This window comes from Homarus americanus, unplaced genomic scaffold (genome assembly GCF_018991925.1).
Source record: "Homarus americanus isolate GMGI-L3 unplaced genomic scaffold, GMGI_Hamer_2.0 scaffold19318, whole genome shotgun sequence".
Taxonomy (NCBI): Eukaryota; Metazoa; Arthropoda; class Malacostraca; order Decapoda; family Nephropidae; genus Homarus; species Homarus americanus.
In genome coordinates this window covers 2125330-2144185 of record NW_024732238.1, presented here as the reverse complement: position 1 = coordinate 2144185, position 18856 = coordinate 2125330, and the positions used below count along the sequence as shown (strand labels likewise).

The 18856-nt window shown below is 38.3% G+C and overlaps 1 long non-coding RNA gene across 1 annotated transcript; it reads left to right on the top strand.

Moving 5' to 3' along the window:
* Positions 1-961: 961 nt before the first annotated feature.
* Positions 962-17088, top strand: LOC121868287. The gene is made up of 3 exons (XR_006089362.1): positions 962-1093; positions 11946-12018; positions 13039-17088. It is a non-coding gene; the product is annotated as an uncharacterized LOC121868287 (long non-coding RNA).
* Positions 17089-18856: the final 1768 nt, after the last annotated feature.

Genomic DNA, 18856 nt, shown 5'->3' with positions numbered 1-18856 from the left:
TATACATAAATATGATAAGGGAGGGAAGCAGTACAACATGGGTTGTATTAAGGTGGAACAAGAGGACAGAGCTGTCAGTAGCATGTGTAGTTGGCAAATGTATTTATTGCAATAGGCACGATGAATTCTCTTTTAATGGGAATTGGTGGGAGAAAAGAAGATGAGAAGTGGAAGATAAAAGTTATAGAATATGTAGGTGCATGGAAAATAATTTTAAAGTTTACAAAAGATTTGTTGAATATATTGCACTGTTGATTTATTTTATACATCCCGGGATAGAGGCCTGGGGGTGTGCATGAGGAGATTGTATGTTGGTTAGAAAGAAGTAGCTAAGTTTGGCAATACAGTGTCATATTTTGTCGTTTATCTCAGTTTTTTTTATTGGGTCGTAGATGTTGCTTTTTTAGTATTTTCAGTGAGGGGATGTCTCACCTGCAGGTTGGTGGAAACTGGTTTGTCATTATTGCTCTTCCTAACTTTTTTTTTTATTTGCATATTCTATTAAATGAAGACTTGTTTAGTGAAGTGGTAATAATTATGGTGGTTTGTTTGGACTACCCAGTAGTCCTGTTGTTCACCATTTTATACCTGCATTGTCTATGTACGTACATTGTATACCTGCACTGTGTGTACATGCTACACCAGCATGAATTTGCTCGATGATTTTACTGAATAAATATCCACCTACGCTGTCTTGTGAGACCATTTTTAGTAGTGATAGTTATGGAGGGGGAGGGTTTACCCCTTCAAAAGTTATGCCAAATTGGACAAGAACATCGACCATTTCTTCTTAGGATCTTGATGAAACTAAACATCCATAGATCTTCGAAACACAAAATATTCGCATTTATAACAGTTTGGTTCTGTAATATAGGAAGTGATCATATACTAAACAAGATTTAGAAAAGAACAAGGTTACTTATTTGAACGCATCTGGCAATTTAATAACTTTACCTTCATGCTCTGGCAACAGTGTGGCCCACATCCCCGTCCCTCTGGTGGTGACAACACTCAACAGTTCCACTTTGGCAGTGATTGTGTGCAGGTGTATCTCCATATCTCTCCAACATTTTTACTTGTATATCAACTACCGGTAAGTTGAACATAATATCAATGTTCCCCGGATTTACCTAAAGTTATTTCAAAAGGAGAGACTTGTTGCCAAGATGTCTAAAGCTTATAATACCTTAGGTCGCCGAGACCTTACGGCAGAACCCCAGTGAAAGTAGATTCCTCTCCATACGTATTTTCAAGGCTTTTTGTCTCTTGTCATACAAGTAACTTTAGGTTTATGGGATGTTCATAGCAGCTTCGAAGTTATTCGAATACTAGTAACACTGTAAATACTTTCGAAATGTAAGAACAAAGAGGAATCGACCAGAGGAAACAATGACTGGGTGCTCGTCGCCATGGGGTGCTGTCCAACGTCAGTACCTCCTGGACACTGGACTTTGGTTTCCAAAGAATCTGTGGTTTACCGAGTCAGATTGGGTAACTGAATCATATGTGTCTGCTAAAATTTTGGAAACAATTTAAGCCAAGTGTCCAACTATCATGTTTTAATATTTCCTTCATTTATCGGTGGTTTACCTACGTTGTGTTGGGCAGGTAAGTCCCCTAACTATAAATTTTCAAAGGCTAAGTCTGAAGTATTGTGTTTTACCTGTTTTGAAAAAAAAAAATAAGAGTGGACTAGAAATGAGACAAAACGACCTAACTTAACAAAAAACATGATTTTGTGCTGGGGTACGTAATAATATCCGAGCAGGATAGGACTCGTAGCAACGGATTTAAGTTGGATAAGTTTAGGTTTAGGAGGGAGATAGGAAGGAACTGGTTCACAAATAGGGTGGTGGACGAGTGGAACAAGCTTAGCAACTTTGTAGTAAGTGCTGGAACGCTGGAAAGTTTTAAAAGGAGGCTAGATAGATTCATGGATGATAGTGGTTGTAACTGTAGACAGGAGCTGCCATGCACTGGCCAACCGGCCTATTGCAGACTCGTTTGTTCTTTATGCAACAGGATTATTTTTTGTAATTTTCTTTGGAGCATAGTGTAGCAGTATGTAGTTGTAAAAAAATACATAAACCGATTACGTTGAAATATGGGTGTACCAAACCTTTTTCCAAACCGTAAGTGTTCTTTGTGAATGTAATGTTCGATATAATACTTGCTTTAAAGCAAAGCTCTTGGTGGTTTTCGGGAGTCCATGCTTTTGTGGTCATGGTAGTTTGGCGAGGCTTTAGGCCTTGGATGTTACGAGAGCATCTAATTGAAGTTTGAAGGTCCTCGGTGGGTTTGTGGCTCTTTAAAGTGTTATGGAGTGAGATGTTAATTGTGATGATCATGCTGGTGAAAGTTTGTGTTGGCGTTTTTGTAAAGGTTTACATATTGGGGGTGGTGTTTGTGTGGGAGAGGGCGTTGTGTGGTATTTATTGTCTGGGGGCGCTTGTGTGGGGTAAGGGCGATAAGTGCGTGCTTCTGGAGTTTGTGAGGGAGAAGGCATACTGTGGAGGATGTTTTGTGTGGGAGGAAGTGAGGAGTCGAGCAGAGGTATGTACCTTCTGTATATGGAATGATCATGCTAGACTGGACGTGCTGAATAAGTGTTTGGGTTGCCATGGACAGGCCATGAGAAACCGCGTCTTTGAATTATAATAACAATAGTGTGTGTGAGCAGGAGGGGAAGAAATACGAATGGGTTATGCGGGCTCATGGTCAGGAGCTTTGGTCTGGCACGATGATTATATTCTGTGCTGACGTCATATAACATGTGCTTCCCACTACTTTTCTATACCTAATCACCCCCCACCCGTGACGGTACTAAAGGAGGGATTGGAGGTGTGATGGTGACACCCCTCCAATAATTGGATTTGTTTACAACCTTCCATAGCACGGATAGGGAACTAAAAAATTTGGAATCCTGAAAATTATACAAAGGACATTCACTGGGATGGAAATTGTTGACCTCGCAGACACAAAGTTGTCCTCTGAAGAGATACACGTTCGGTACACGACGTGCACTGCCACGGGTCTTGCTTGCTGCCGCCATTCATTTACACTCCCCGCAAGTGTACACGCACGTGTACAAACTGAACTATATAGATCTCGCGAATATGGGTACACATTAAGTTCTTGTGAGAACACACAAGTTACTGTTAACTTCCTCCCACCCTCAATCCGTTCACTGTTCATTCTTTAGGCTGTTGCTTGTCAGTATTCTTTGTGCGATTTTTTTTTAAGTTTTACTTCTTTTCCTAGGACACCTCATCTTTTCTTATTATTCACTTTTCGTTATAAATCCCGAACCACTACCACACACACTCTAATAGACACTATTCCAATCTCCGGCCTCAAACAAGTCCAGCCTCCACATACTCGCACCTGACGTACTTCACAACAGAGCTCCTCCTTCCGCGACATATTCCCATAACTCTTTGTGTTGTGTCTTACTTCCAACTCCAATCAACGGCGGGATAAACGGTGTTCATTTATATCCAGATGATTGAGCCAATTGATTGTCCCCATTTCACTGCACAGATGACTCGCGTATCTCGATCACACTTGGGAATAGTTTGGTGGTAATGATAATATAAACTTAGAATTAACTAAAACACTGCTCTATTTGACCAAGGTTACTTACTGTTAAGAGCGATGCAGTTCGAGCTTTGTCATAAAAAGGAGTTTGGCAGATGTTGGATGTTTAAATTTTATACACCAATAAATTGTTATAGTACAGTATTGATATGTAGTGTTGTAGTTGCCAGATTATTTATCGGCCAAAAATGCCTTGTGTAAACTTAGGGGAATTCACTCGTCCATATCGACAAGTTTTATCTCCGTATTCAGTGACAACGAGTGGGTTAGCAACAAACCCTGACTGCGTGCACCATCACACAGACTTGTATCGTTCCTGGCTAGCTTGGCTGGTTGTCCCCCTCCGTCCCCCCCCCCCTCTTCGACACGTACATTACACCCCCATTACCCTCCATTCTTTGCAACCCCTCTCCCGCCACCACACTCACTGTTGCCACCCCCTTCCACTCCCGTTTCGTTCCTGCCCCACGTCTCCCCCCTTCCTCCATAAATGAGCGCCTCTGCTCCTTCACAGACTGGCGGCAAAGAGGCATAATTTGGAATTCCGTTCAAGTAAAGCAACACCCATGGTTTATCTTGAGAATAGACCTTCATACACTTCCTGGTTTTGCTTATAGGAGTCTGGTCTTGACATCTTTTCAGGGAGTCGAGTGTTGGTGGCAGGTTCTAATTTCGAATTCTTGACACCTGTCGGCACACACTGCATTCCCAAATGTCAATGATGTATAACAGGGCTGTATCCAGGTTGACCCTCGGTCTAAGATTAATGATTAATACTCCAGCTAGATCCTTGTGCCCCCTGCCGTTCCCTCTTCATCTCAATCCCCTCAACCACCCTTTTTTTTCCTCCGACAGCCGCCACCTCGCCAACATTTATCTCATCAATCGTAAATTCCGTGTTCGTCTGTTTTCAATACTTATACAGACATTTCTTATGTTGCAGATATTCGGTATACAGTATAAGAGTTCATCCTTTAGTTCCGGAAATTTCATACACATGGTGACATAGTCCAGTTGGACACGTATACAACGCACCACCACTTGGCAACTCAGTAAGAAAAAGCTTATGGAGTATAGTTCTTAATGTCTGCTGGCCTAAGGCGGGAAATTGCTTGTTATATGTTCGTCACGGAGGGATTGTTTTTAATAACCTGTTTCGGACAAGTGTTAATAACACGGGTTTTTTTATTTTAATGTGATGTTTTTAAACGTTTGAGGAATCACACATATTTTAGATTAAATGGCTCTCGCCTATTGTGTAGTAATAATAATTATATGACTTGTTGAATTTATTTCAAACCAGCCCAAAGCTCGAGGTTTTAATAAAAAGATTAATCATGGGCCACAAAGCGGAAGATGAAATAGTGGAGGAGTTGTTTGTGGTGCGGCACATGAGAGGTTTAAGATGAGAGAGGAAGTCGTTTACATTTCTTTGTGTCGTGACAAATCTTCTTGCGGTAACCTTCGTGCTAAAAGTCGATATCATCCACTGTTGTCGTGGCCCAGTTTTGAGGTGTAGGGAGCAGTGTGCATGCAAGCTTGTGTGTATGTACGCGCTATTTTGCATTCGGGTATGTGCGAGCTAGAAGTGCTCTACGTAAGAGTACTTTATTATTATTAATTTTTTTTTTTTTTGGAGTTGAGAATACGATTTAAGTAAATGGATTGTATAAGTAACGTCAACGATGCAAGATAAGTTTCCTATTGACAAGAACCTGAGGAACATTGGTGCCTCGTTTAAAGTGTATTCGTAGATTTTACGTCTGCGTATGTGTTTATAACCAAGAAATAATATACCTGACTGGAGAACCCGAAGCAACCAAAGTGTCGTTCTGAATTTTGCCGACGGTCATATTTTTTCGTATACCTGTACTATGAACCCCCTTGAAATGACCCTTTAATGTACGAATAGATCAAAGCAACTTGACACCTCGTGTTTGCCACCGTTGTTGTTGTTGTGCTACTGTATGGTTAAACTCCTGAGGCGTTTCACCCAACCTCTCGGGAGACATTTGTAGATCTTTCGTCCTACCCTTTAACTTCTGATCCTGGCGCGAATTAAGGAACTAAAACTACTAAAAATATTTTGGTTTCGGTAACTACTAATTTTTACTGTGTACAAAGTGCAGTACAAGAAGTTATTTTTCCGACAAATGGGAAAATTGTTGTAACTAAGACGCTTCTAATAGTTGAAATGTGTGTGCCTTCCAATGAGAAGGGGTTTTACAGTACAGTACTTAGCTGATTTTTTTGCAATACTATAACTAAAAGGTTTGTTTAACTTCAGAAATTATAACCTTCATAAAAAATGCCAAAAAATAAACCCAAGGCGATAAAATGCTTTACGGTAACATAATGTAATAAAGGGAGAATTAACTACACTAGAAAAGAAGTGCATTAGACATATTTAGGTTGCTAAGTCAGAGTAGAGTGAAGGTTAACGTAGTGAGAGTTGTTATTAGTAAAGTGCCGGTAGTAATGGCTCAAGTGGTTATTTGTGTGGCCGCCCACTCTTAAATGCAGATGTTGGAGGCTTTACTTCATACTGGTTATACTTGTTCTTTCTGTTAAGGGGACATAAAGCAGTCTGCGTGTTTTGTATACATTTTTCCGTTCGCAATGTTAAAGGCATAACTTGAAAAGAAACTGGTTTTTAATCAAACTTGAATGGATCTCACACGAGTTTAATACGCAGCATTTTCAGTCATTGCTATTTTGAGTTACGGCCTCAAGTGTGATGTACTGACCCGGATTTTTTCGCTATATTTGACATGCGTGAATCAAGTATTCGCTTGTTGTAAAAAAAACAAAACTGTTTCCATGTTCGTACGAAGATAGTAAACTACAGTCCTTGACATTTTAAAGATTTGTGTGTTTGGATAAACTGTACTATACTGCATAGGTCGTATCGTAAACTTTAAGTCAGATCATACATAAATTGAAATCTACATAACGATAAACTAAATTATTCCAGAGTAACATTACCAAATCTAACATAAATGGTCCTAACATTTTAAGCAATGCATAAAATTTGTCTTGTCCGAAATGAGTAATGACACCTTTTACACAAAGCTCTTAACTCGTGTCTACGAATTACTGTCATCTCTAGTTAACATAACGCGAGGCGGATACAGTGTGCGCCACCTGTAGAACATGACGAATTTCAGCGCAAAGGAAACAAAAGGCGCTTTTGTATTTAACAATAACGTCGGTTGTAAGCGTCCTATAACTACCGTCCAATCAGTCTAACATCAATTGTAGGCAAATTACTGGAAGCAATCATTTCAAACTGTATTCGAAATCACCTGGAGAAGCACAAGTTGATCAATGATTCCCAACATGGCTTCACAAGCGGGCGTTCATGTCTAACTAATCGATTAACATTCTTTTCATCTGTTTTCGAATCGGTGGACGATGGGCACAATTATGATGTGGTATATCTCGACTTCAGCAAAGCCTTCGACAGTCCCCCACGAAAGACTAATAAGAAAAGTGGAGTCTCATGTTATTAAAGGAGATATTCCAAAATGGATTAGGGCGTAGTTACAGGACAGGAAACAGCGAGTGAGCATTAACTGCACTAAATCCGGTTGGAGCAACGTCACTAGTGGAGTTCCCCCAAGGCTCAGTACTTGGACCATTATTATTTATTATATACATAAACGACATAGATATCGGCGTAGACAGCAACATAAGTAAATTTGCTGATGACACTAAAATAGGGCGTGTAATTAAATCTTACAAGGACTCCGCAAAACTACAGGAAGATCTAAAAAAAAAAATTTCGAATGGTCTGAAAAATGGCAGATGAAATTCAATGTGGACAAATGTAAAGTACTCGGTATAGGAGATGTAAACAGGGAAACCAGATACCAGATGAACAGCGATGTTATTGAGAAATCCGACTGCAAGAAAAATTTAGGAGTAATGGTAAATAGGAATCTTAAGCCAAGTAAACAATGTGTATTTGTTCGAAACAAGGCTGATTAAGTACTTGGGTTCATACAAAGGAGTGTTAGTTACAAGACTAGCGATGTCATCCTAAAACTATATCTTGCGCTTGTGAGTCCTCACTTGGATTACGCAGTTCAATTCTGGTCACCGTATTACAGAATGGATATAGAATCCTTGGAAAGAATTCAGAGGAGAATGACCAGGCTAATCCCGGGCATAAGGAACCTTGAGTACAGAGACAGGTTAAAGCATTTTAATTTGCACTCCCTCTAGAGACGTAGAGTGAGGAGCTATATGATAAAGGTGTATAAATGGAAGTCAGAGTTGAACAAAGGGGACATTACAAAGGTACTCAAACTAACCAACCAAGAGCAAACTAGTAACAATGGTTTTAAATTGGTCAAATTTAGATTTAGGCGTGAAATAGGTAAACATTGGTTTGGAAATAGAGTGGTGGACGAGTGGAACAAATTACCAAATATCATTAACTCGAATACGCTGGATACTGTACGGAGATTCGACGAAATTAAATTCTGGAAATTCTTACCCCACCTTTACTTCAGGATTACTCATATCCCCACGTGTCATTTGGTTGTCTGTTCTTTACCTTGAATTGACGTCTGTAAATTCTTTGAAATGTGTCGTAATCCAACACATTTATTACATTGACGATTAGTGAAGCTTTGTGACCGAGTTTATCGCCAGAAATGTGTAGTAATCCAACAGGTTTATTACACTGGCGATAAGTGAAGCGTTATGTGACCCTGTGTACATCGCCGACGGAAGGAATAATAATTATATGGTGGTAGATAATCTTGTATGTTTATTTTTGTTTTGTTATTAGGTTTGCTGGTCTCGTGATGATAAAGGATAGTGTCAAGGTGTGTGAAAAAAAATAAAATGAATTGGAATAAAGTGTCAATTGATATTAAAAAATAAAATACTGTAGTTGTGTATTTTAAAGTACGCATGTTCAACATGTCTGTGTGAAACCAGTTTCACACCTACCCACAAGTTCAGGTCCAGTGTGCGAGACGGTGGGTAAAACATACGCGTCCAGAACGTGTCCTTGCCTGGCTCTCCCTGTGAGTCTTAGACTTCTTGTGCAATCTATCATTGAAGTCTGTCTCCTATCGATTTTAAACTGCATACTGATAGTGTTACTGCGAGTGTTACTGTGACATGACAGATGTTTCAAAGTAAGTTACTGAGCAGGGTTTTTTTTTCAATATAAATCTTAAATAAATTGAATTTGAATAGTCCCATTAATTGAATTATTTTTTTTCCGGACCTGAATTGGAAATGACAAAACGGAATTTACTTCATTCTTGTCGAAGTGTGTGTGGGTGTGATAAGATGAATGGGTGGGTGTTGAACTGGAAATATTTTGGTGTGTATGCCTGCCTGCAAAACCGTCTCAATGTTCAGTACACCTCCAAAACGCTGGCTCACACATGACCTATACAGGTGTACCAACCTCAACGGTTACAGGTGTTCCCTCCACCTGGGAGAGAGACTCAGCGTTTAACATTCTCCAGTATGCCAAGGTCTGCCTCCTACTCAAGGACGCTCATGATCTCTCTCAAAATGAGTGTTTCGGGTCACGTGTTTAGTAACTTTCACTTAACTCCTGCATCACTGCTACCAGTGACTGAGGCCTAATATTTGTGGTGGTGGAAGGGGAAGTACAATAGTGGTAGATGATACGGAAAGTACAGTGGTGGTATTTGGTATGGTAGGGGAAGTCCGATAATGGTAGATGGGAAGGGTAATGGTAATAAGTGGACTAGCTGTGTTCGCCATGTTACCCCACCCACAACTTCTTGAACCCTCCTTTTGATATTCCTGGATCCTCCCCCTGGCCGCAGGGTATGGTGCTGAGAGTAGTGATCGTTTTATATTGAGAGGGGCAGAGGCATGTGGTTTAGTTTTTTAGTTTAACAAATTTATTGACAAAGATTGGAGTACAGTTTGCCTATTCTGAGTAATTGTGGGGGGGTCGTGTGTACACATTTGTAACTAAGGCCAGGTGTCAGCTGGGTGCCACACTTGCTCTCCTCCCCCCCCCCCCCTCGCATTGCCCAGCAATTTTTCTCTACACACGCCTCTCTCATGGATGGGGTTATTGTTCTATAGAAGAAAAACATATTAATAATTGAAGTATATGTTGGTGCAGTGACGTTGAACAAAGTAATTTCAGGCTGGTCGTGGGGGACTGGTTATGTCCAGTTGTTCTTTACCCCACCAAAGCCAAAGCAGATCTTCATAAATATCGCAGTGTATAGGTTTCCTACTCTGCTTGGTTCCTGAATTTGTACTTCATACACATATATTTATCTCCTGCAATAGCTTATGAAAATATAGATACCCGGTAAATAAATTTCCAAAATGGCGACAACAATGAGAACGACAAAAGTTTTCATGTGAAAGACTAGACAAATCGCAAATGTAACAGGCATGTGACCACACCTGTTTATGTAATAAACGGTGTTACGTGGAGAATAATTACTTTTTTCTGAACTTCACCAGTGATTGGCTCGTTAGTCGCATGGGCGATTGGTCACGTCTTTTATTCACTGTTGGCGTGCTCCAGTGCTGGTAAAGTCGGGTCTTGAAACCGCTTGGACTCAGTGCCGTCACAACACTCTGGCAGCTTTTTCACGAGTTCACTAGATGTATTTCGTCTAAGACAATTTTGACTAGTTTGAAGGTTAGATTATAACTTTCCGCCCTAGCTAACTGAAGAAAAGAACCTTTTATACAAACTGAAGTAAAGAACTTTTTATTCACTCAAGGTAAATAACTTGATTACAAAATCCTCTTCTTCTAAATTTCATTTACTTGCACAAAAACTCTAATACATATGATAAAATCCGGTCTGAAGTTAAAAAAAAAGCCTAAAGACTTACAATTTTCTTGTCCTACCCATAAAACCACTATGGTGAATACACAACCTGTTATCCTGACCTTAAGGCAAGTAGACTAACCCCCAAGAACATAAAAATGGGGGAAACTGCAGTGGGCCTATTAGCCCATACTGGGCAGTCCCGTTTACACCCAACCCTTATTGCTCCTATGTCCATCCAACCTGTGTTTGAAGCTATCCAGCGTATTCAAGTTAATGATAAGGATTGGTAACTTGTTCCAGTCGTCCACTACTCTATTTCCAAACCAATGTTTACTTATTTCGCACCTAGATCTAAATTTGTCTAATTTAAAACCATTGTTATGAGTTCGCGCCTGGTTGGATAGTTTAAGTACCTTTGTAATGTCCCCTTTGTTTAGCCCTGACTTCCATTTATACACCTCTATCATATCGCACCTTACACTACATCTCTCGAAGGAGTACAAATTAAGATAATTTAACCTGCCTCCTAATGCCTGGGATTAGTCTTGTCATTCTCCTCTGAATTCTTTCTAAGGATTCTATATCCATTCTGTAATAAGGTGACCAGAATTGAATTGCGTAATCCAAGTGAGGTCTCGAGCGCAAGATACAGTTTGGATGACCTCGCTAGTACTGTATTGGTCCAATCTTGTCTCGGGTTTTAGTTTGATAAATTTGATTGTTCATTGATTGTTACCTGAACATGAAGCCTTGCATAGTTATCTTGACCATGGTTCTAGTCTTTACAGAAAGGGCAACAGAGAAAATTGTTGTTAACATTTAAAATTTTAAAGAAAATAAAGTTTAGATTGAGGGTCAGTTTTCATGAAATGAAAATACTGTACATGTAAAACCATAGGTCATGGCACTTGCCCTAAAATGATTTGTATAAATATACAATACAGTACAGTAGATACTATAAAACCTGTAAATAGTGATTTTGCAAGCTGAAACTTAGACATTCTTGAAAAGGCCCATGATGTTGGTGGTTACATTTACATCTGTATAAATATTGTACAGCACAATGAACTTGAACTGAATTTTTATCCCTGGGAAAAAGTATTGTGGTCGTACCCTTTGAAAATAAAAAGTACAGTAGGAAGTAATTAATTAAATCCTGAATCTGCAATAGGTTGACAGGAGCATTAATGTGTACTTTGTTTCTGGAATGTAAAGAAAATACAGGAGTCTTTATGAAAATTCCTAGTACTGTATAGATATTCCTTAAGAAAATATTTTTTTTCGTCAGTATCTGGTTTATTGTGGAACATGTTTACACCCAATTACCGGGAGTTAGACCGATTAAGCAGATAATGAATTTACCTCGTACTCAAGATGGAGGCCAGACCAATTAAGCAGATAATGAAGTTACCTTGCACTCAGGCTTGTTTCTGAATCTTAGAGGGTTTTGAACTTAGTAGGTGGTTTAAAAAAGATGCCTGATCTGCTTAGAATTCAGGATGGAATTTTACTTTTTTTTCAAGCTAATAATTTTCTTTATCAACAGGTTCGTCATGTCCTCGCCAACTATAGTCGTGGCCACAGATACCCTCCCACCTGGAGTCTGCACTGTCTGCCGGGTTAGTATTGAACCAAGGGACTCTCATAAAGGCATAATTTTGTACTTTGGTCTGATTTTTAACATGCAATCCATGGCCTTGCCACACCTGTCACCTACAGAATTACGATTATATTTTGTGCCTTTACCTCTTCTCTCAAACTTCTTGCACGATACACACAACCAGTGATGTGACTCTTTCTTGTAAGCCTAGATTCAGGCTCAATTTTACTATATTTATAATCTTGTTTCTTAACAGTTCAGTGAAAAGAGGGAAATTAGTTGATTCATGCTGCTTTTTCTTGGAAAATTTATTGAAATGAAAGATGTTGATTGCTAGATTCTGCAGCATTTTATATTCTAGCTTTTGCACAGCAGAATAGATTGAAAATACTGTACAAATTTACACATGAGGACTGGATTCATTGTTGTTACAGCCATTTTCCACATTTGTGGGTTAGCCAAGGATACCTGATGGCACCTTTCCATGCCACAGGTGTCTTGCAGTCTCTTTTGTCAGGTTCCTAATTATAGTTTCTTACCTCCCGATGTCATTCCTGGCCTTCTGCTGACTCCTCCACATTTAGGCTTGTGCACCTCTTGAGCCAATTTGTTTCATCCATTCTTTCCTCATACCCAAACCATCTCGGCCAGCCTCTACAGAGGACATGGCCAATGCTGTACTGTACTCTCAATGCCCTGCCACCCTCATAGTTCTGAACAGGGCCTCTTGTCTTTGTGTCACATTACCCATCTACTTCCCCATTCTCTTTCAACTTGTTCAAGTCTGCTTATGTCATACTCTTTAACTACCTGTTTACTGCCATGTATAACACTTCTCGCACCAGCCACCTATATTCTTCATATCACTTGGAGGGAAAGTCCTCTTCCCATCCTCAGTAAAACAATAGCTCACTGAGTTTCCTCCAGCCACTTCTGCACAGGCCTAGTTGTGCCACTGATCCAAGTTAATTGACTTGTAGGGGTGCTTTTTATTTATACAAAATAAATTGTATGAGCTAATGATTGTATTTTCCAACAGAAAGGGAAGATAAAGAACAGTGCATCTTGTTGCACATGGATCACCTGCTGTCTTTTGCTGCCTTTTGGTATTGTCCCTGGCATCATTGCATATTGCTGCTGCTGTCGCGAGCCTAAGTGCACCAACTGCGGCTATACTGCCTAGGGAGGGATCATCATTGTCTTGGGTACATTTGCATCTCCTATTCAAGACCCACAGTGGATGCAGCTTTGGCTATACCATCTAGTCATCCACATCAACTAACTATCCTGCACTCATCACCTGGTTGTGTATACAGTACTTTACTTGGCTCCAACAATTGCTGCTGTTGCTGCCACTAACTTTTGGGAGGAGACAATGATGGGGCAGGACACATTAATCACTGTAAATGTACCGTAAGAGCTGATACATGCTATAACTGGGATGAGAATTCAATATTAAATGGTCTACATAATTTTAATAATTCTTTTATTCTAATAGTACAGTAATTTTAGGGCTATACTTTTTGTTCTTGCTGTATTACTGTTTCTTAAAGAGTCTTGAAGGAACAATACTTCAAGTTTTGATGGAATAGTAGTAGTAATGAATTTAACTTTTGACAATTGTTCAGTTATGATGCAATCCCCACGTAAGGTCAGTGAGTGAGAGTATTGACTGAATGCTATGGTGCTTATTTTTTTTTTTTTTTTTACATCACTCGAGGTTTGGCCACTTAGTCTCCTTAGTCGTGCATAGACATAGGAAGCAATAATCACCAGAGGGGTTAAGTGGCAATGCAAGACTCAAGATGGTCCACATCAACATTGATTGTCTAAAATAGAAAATTTTGAAATGGATAAAGAATGACGATAGTAAGATTACTTTATTTACAGAAGATGGTGTGAATTTCAACTAGCTGTACTAACACAGAAATTTACTGATATTGGTAGTTATAGGTGAATAAATCTGTATCTTAGATATTTACAGCAGTTTTGTTAGATCACCAGAAGATTATTTTTTAATACTGATCTGTGTAAGCTTATAAATTTTCCATTCATGTATATTTGTGGAACTTGAGTGAAGGAATGTGAAGGTTTTTATAGCCTTTGTACATTATTATTTAGTACTTTATCCGCTTTGCCACTAATGGACTCCTTAGCAGATTTTTTTTAAGGCGACTTAAATACAAAAGATAACGGTATCACATTCCTCTCCATACTCTACATAAAAAATAGACTTCATACCTATTAAAAAAATAAAATAATTTTCATTTAAGTAAATTATCATAAGTCGTTTAGAATAATTCAGTGGTTCCCAACCTTTTTTGGTTGCGACCCTAAATTTCCCAACAATACGGTGTCGTGACCTTCAAGCATATAAGATATTATATAGCTTGAATGATAAGCAAAAATTTGTTTGACTGTGATAAGTACTAGATTTTAAAAATTGTCTGAAGGCCCCTCGCGACCCTACTGAGGACACCCCACGTGACCTGTGGTTGGTAACCACTGATTTAGATAAACAAACTACTTTATTAATGTACAGTTTGAATAATATAAAAAATTTCAGAAATTCCGAAACCTACGTTGCAAAAATTTCATACTGTATCGAATAAAAATATTAATCTAAAGAAAATATCATTAGTTGCTAGTCTATTACAATACTGTACTGCATTACATAACTAGTTTACTATTATTGACCATCTCTAGTACTGCACAACTACTGACCAGAAACAAACTTAATTTTCTTAAGAATCGCTGGCAAACACACTCGTTCACAATAATTCTCTCAAAATTAATGTATTGTACTGCATGTTATTTCCCCAAAATATACCTATGAAATACAGCATCTTTGTGATATGGCAATATGACCTGACTGTATAGGTTACATAGAAAAAGAAAAAAATGCCAAAGGAATTTTAAAGAGCTCCCGTCTATTTCAATTGTACAAAAGGAAGGAAAGCGGATAAAAAGTTGCAAAAGAATTACTTTTGAATTCGCCACAGGAAGTGCATGGAAGCTTTAATAATAGAATTGCTACAAATATTGAGAGAATAATGAAGAGTTTCTATAAGGGAGAAAGAAATTTACAATCTTTATCACCACAAGGGTCAAGAATCTATTAATAATAAAATCAAAAGTTCTCATTGGTCTTGATTTAATGTTTTACATACATGCTTGTGCACAGAAGGTTACTATATTGCCTCTTCCTTCCCGTTCTTTTGGTGTATTGTTTGTCTTTGTTTTTAATGTCACAATTATTATACCAATACAGTACAGTATAGATACTGTATTGTGGTATTTGTTCCTCATAAAAAATGTGAAGCTTTAATATACTGTAATAGGAGTTGAATAATCAAAGAATTTACACTTCTACGGCTTGAGTAATAAGTTGTACCGAGTAGTTCTATGATGGTCTTACAGCTGGAGTTTTAATAGCCCTCTTACCATTGACGGGTTGTAGTGCTTCAAGCTGGGTTTTTAAAAAAATAGTCTCGAAGGACACCACGCTACAGTGCTTGCCAGGGAGGTTTGGCATAAAATGAACTAATTGCAATGTATTATAAATAATTTTGCTGGAATTTTTTATTTTACTGCCACACCTCCCCAACACAAGTGCAGTGTCCTTAGTGACTTATTTTTTTTTACAAACATGGGTTGAAATAGACCCCCGTCAATGGGAAAAGGGGATTGAAATACTTCGTCCATCAATCTCATTAGTTTTTGAGGGAACCTAGGTTTTTGGTGCAGTATTTGACAAATTTTCTATTCATGCACATAGCAAGAAAAAAAAATGCTGTCATACAATCTTGATAAGAATGATTCCCGATTCTGTAAGTTTTTGAATATTTATTTGATAGTACATTTCTTGTTACTATTTGCACTTGTAAACCCTAAACTATTAATTCATAGGATACTATATGGTATATTTAAGAATTAAGACTGGCTAGGCTGTTCTTGTAATGTTCTATTTGTACAATACTACCATATTGCCTTTTTTGTACTGTGCTGCATAGTAACGGCAGTCATTCCTTCCATGAGTAATGTATAGCAGTTAGCAGTGTCTATTCTTGGAAATATTTGTCGCCAGTAGTATCATACAGTAATTATTTTTAGAGATTTTGTCTGATAGTGAGAGTATGTATGAGTTGTCCTAAAAAATTTAGTTCTAATTACTTTTGGAGATGAGAAATACAAGGCAGTGTTAAGTTTCCCAATGTGGTAAGAACTAATGTACAGTACATGATTTTTTACTCTCTCGGAAGCCTCTTCATGTTGTAATTTTATTTTTTCCTTTGGAACCATGATTTTAAAGCTTGTGTTGGGCATTTGGATATACTAATAGCATGTTAAAAAAATTATAAGGGTATAGTAATGTGATATTTATGGGGTACAGTACTGCTATTCACTAAAGCTCATAAAATTAACATTTGTACTGTATTTAATTAGTTACATCAGATTAGACCAGACTCGTAAAATTTTATTTATTTTTAATCCATTTCTGGATATTTAGGAAGCATTAACAGCCGTTTGTTACAAATAAATCTTTTTTTATTTGAGCATATCAATTTTTTTTTTAGAAATGACTGGATTTTTAATACTGTAAATGATTTCTCACTCCTGATAGATGTCTTTTTGTATCCCAAAGACCTTTAGTAAATTCGAACTAAGGTCTTGAATAATTTGTCCCCAGTGTATTCATTATTAAATGCTCTTGACAACTGGACTAGCAAGATGAAAAATGAGCTGCAGGTATTAAGGACACAGGGTATGTCACATGACCAACCATGACTACTGGTAGATTGGTTGTTAACCAAAATTTAGTACAGTACCTGTAGATGAAATTGCTAATATTATTCAAAGTACAATAGCCATAGGCAGTTACTGATTTACTCTGCCATAAAAAACAAATGACCTTGCTCCTCATTTGTGAAAACTTGTGTTTGAATTCCCTAATAAAATGATGAGAGGAATGGCATTTCACTGCTAATCTATTCGTCCAACAATTTTGATGAGTTATGATAAAGTATATTTGATAATGCACTGGACAAAAGTTGAGTAGTTGCATTTAATAAAACCATGTTTAATTCTATTTAAGCATTTGATTTTTCCCTCAAAAAATTGTATCTGCAATAAGTTGCTGCAGCCATTGCATGTAGACCGCAGGTACACAACTTTGCTAGTCTCGGGAATCTTTTGTGGAAAGTGGCTTTGGCACTTTTGTTGGCTTCATCAGATAATTTCTGCTGTGAATACTTATGGGTTTGGTCATATACACTTGTACAGTATATCAAAATGTAACCTTTTATGTCTTGAGATGGAAATGTTTTTTTACTTTATTATATATTGTACTAATGAATCTTCTTTATTGGTTTTTAGCACCTTGTTGAATGTACTACTTACTTGCCTGGGTATACGAAGCTTGTTTACGAATTAGCATCTTCGTAAACTTAGTGTTACATTTGTGTACTGTGCTACATGAAGCGCTCTCATTTCTGGAGGCAGATGCTACTATCTTGCACTGTACAGTTAGTTTGGAAGGATATGAGCTGCATCAACAAGATTGCACAAATGCTGTTGGGATTTTTTCAGACTTGCTGAATAACTGGATTAGTACAGTAATTGCAAGTATTCTTGGTTTCCTCCAGAAACCTGTCAATAATGATGGAAGGTTTTCCCAATTACTGTACAAACCAGGGCCGGATTCAGGAGTGGGCAAAGTGGGCAGCTGCCCAGGGGCCTCCACAATCAGGGCTGGTCGACTTGAAACCACATGAATTACTCCAGTCATGTCTCACTTTTGTGTGTGTTGGGAATTTGTACACTATCAATAAATATACAGTTAATTAAAAATTTCTCAATGTTCTAATTTCCTCAATATAACTGCATATGGCTTCAAATTTCTCCAAAGAAGTGTTCAAATTTATAAAAATTTTCCGGGGGGCTCTGTAAGCCCCCCTGGAACTCCCAGATGTTTTGGCTCGCTTCACTCGCCACCCCACCCTCTTGGGTAGTTATAATGAGGGGGGGGGCCTCCACAGGTCTAAATCCTGCACTGGTACAAACAATATGCCAAACCATTTTTTTCACATTTAGATTCTTGGTTTGTAACCACTTTTGTTCTTTCATTATTAATTTATTCCTCGCACACATTACAAACTTTCAACGAACATTTGTAACCATTCTCCTAAATTGCTTGTCAGGGTATTTGAAAGTACAGTATTATGAGCAGTGTTATTACAGTAGTGTGTACACTTAGCCTCAAGTACACAAGGAGGCAATGTGCCTGGCACTGTTATTAACTATCTTCAACCATAAAGTTAGGTAGCCATTTAGCTCTTGCAAGACCAGGCTTGACCAACACTTCAGCAGAGCAGTTATCTGCAAAGATCAATTGCCTTGCTTTCTTCCTTACTTTCATCTCCTCTATCCCAGTTTTGAAAATCTCGACAAAGAGGGTACAATATTAGCACCCGATTGTGCAAATATTGCATGTATTTGCACCTAACTGTGAATGTACCAATCATTGAGCGAGGTCATTGGGTACTATCAATCAACAAGTGACTTCATTAGATGATAGTCTCGCCCAAAAGTTCATTAACTCCCAGCCAGCTATTGCCTCCCTGCCTGCTTCAGATGTATGAACTCGAGTCTGTTACTTCAAACTTATAGATTCATTCATATCGGTTTTATGTTCTGGTTGGTACCAAGAACGTTTCAAACATCTGAAGCAGGCAGTGCAGTAATAGCTGGCTGGGAGAGTTAGAGAACTTTTGGGTGAGACTACCCTTACTGTAGTGTTTGTGATCTGAAGTAAAATTTTTTGATGGACTTCTTCTCTTAACAATGGCTGAGGAATC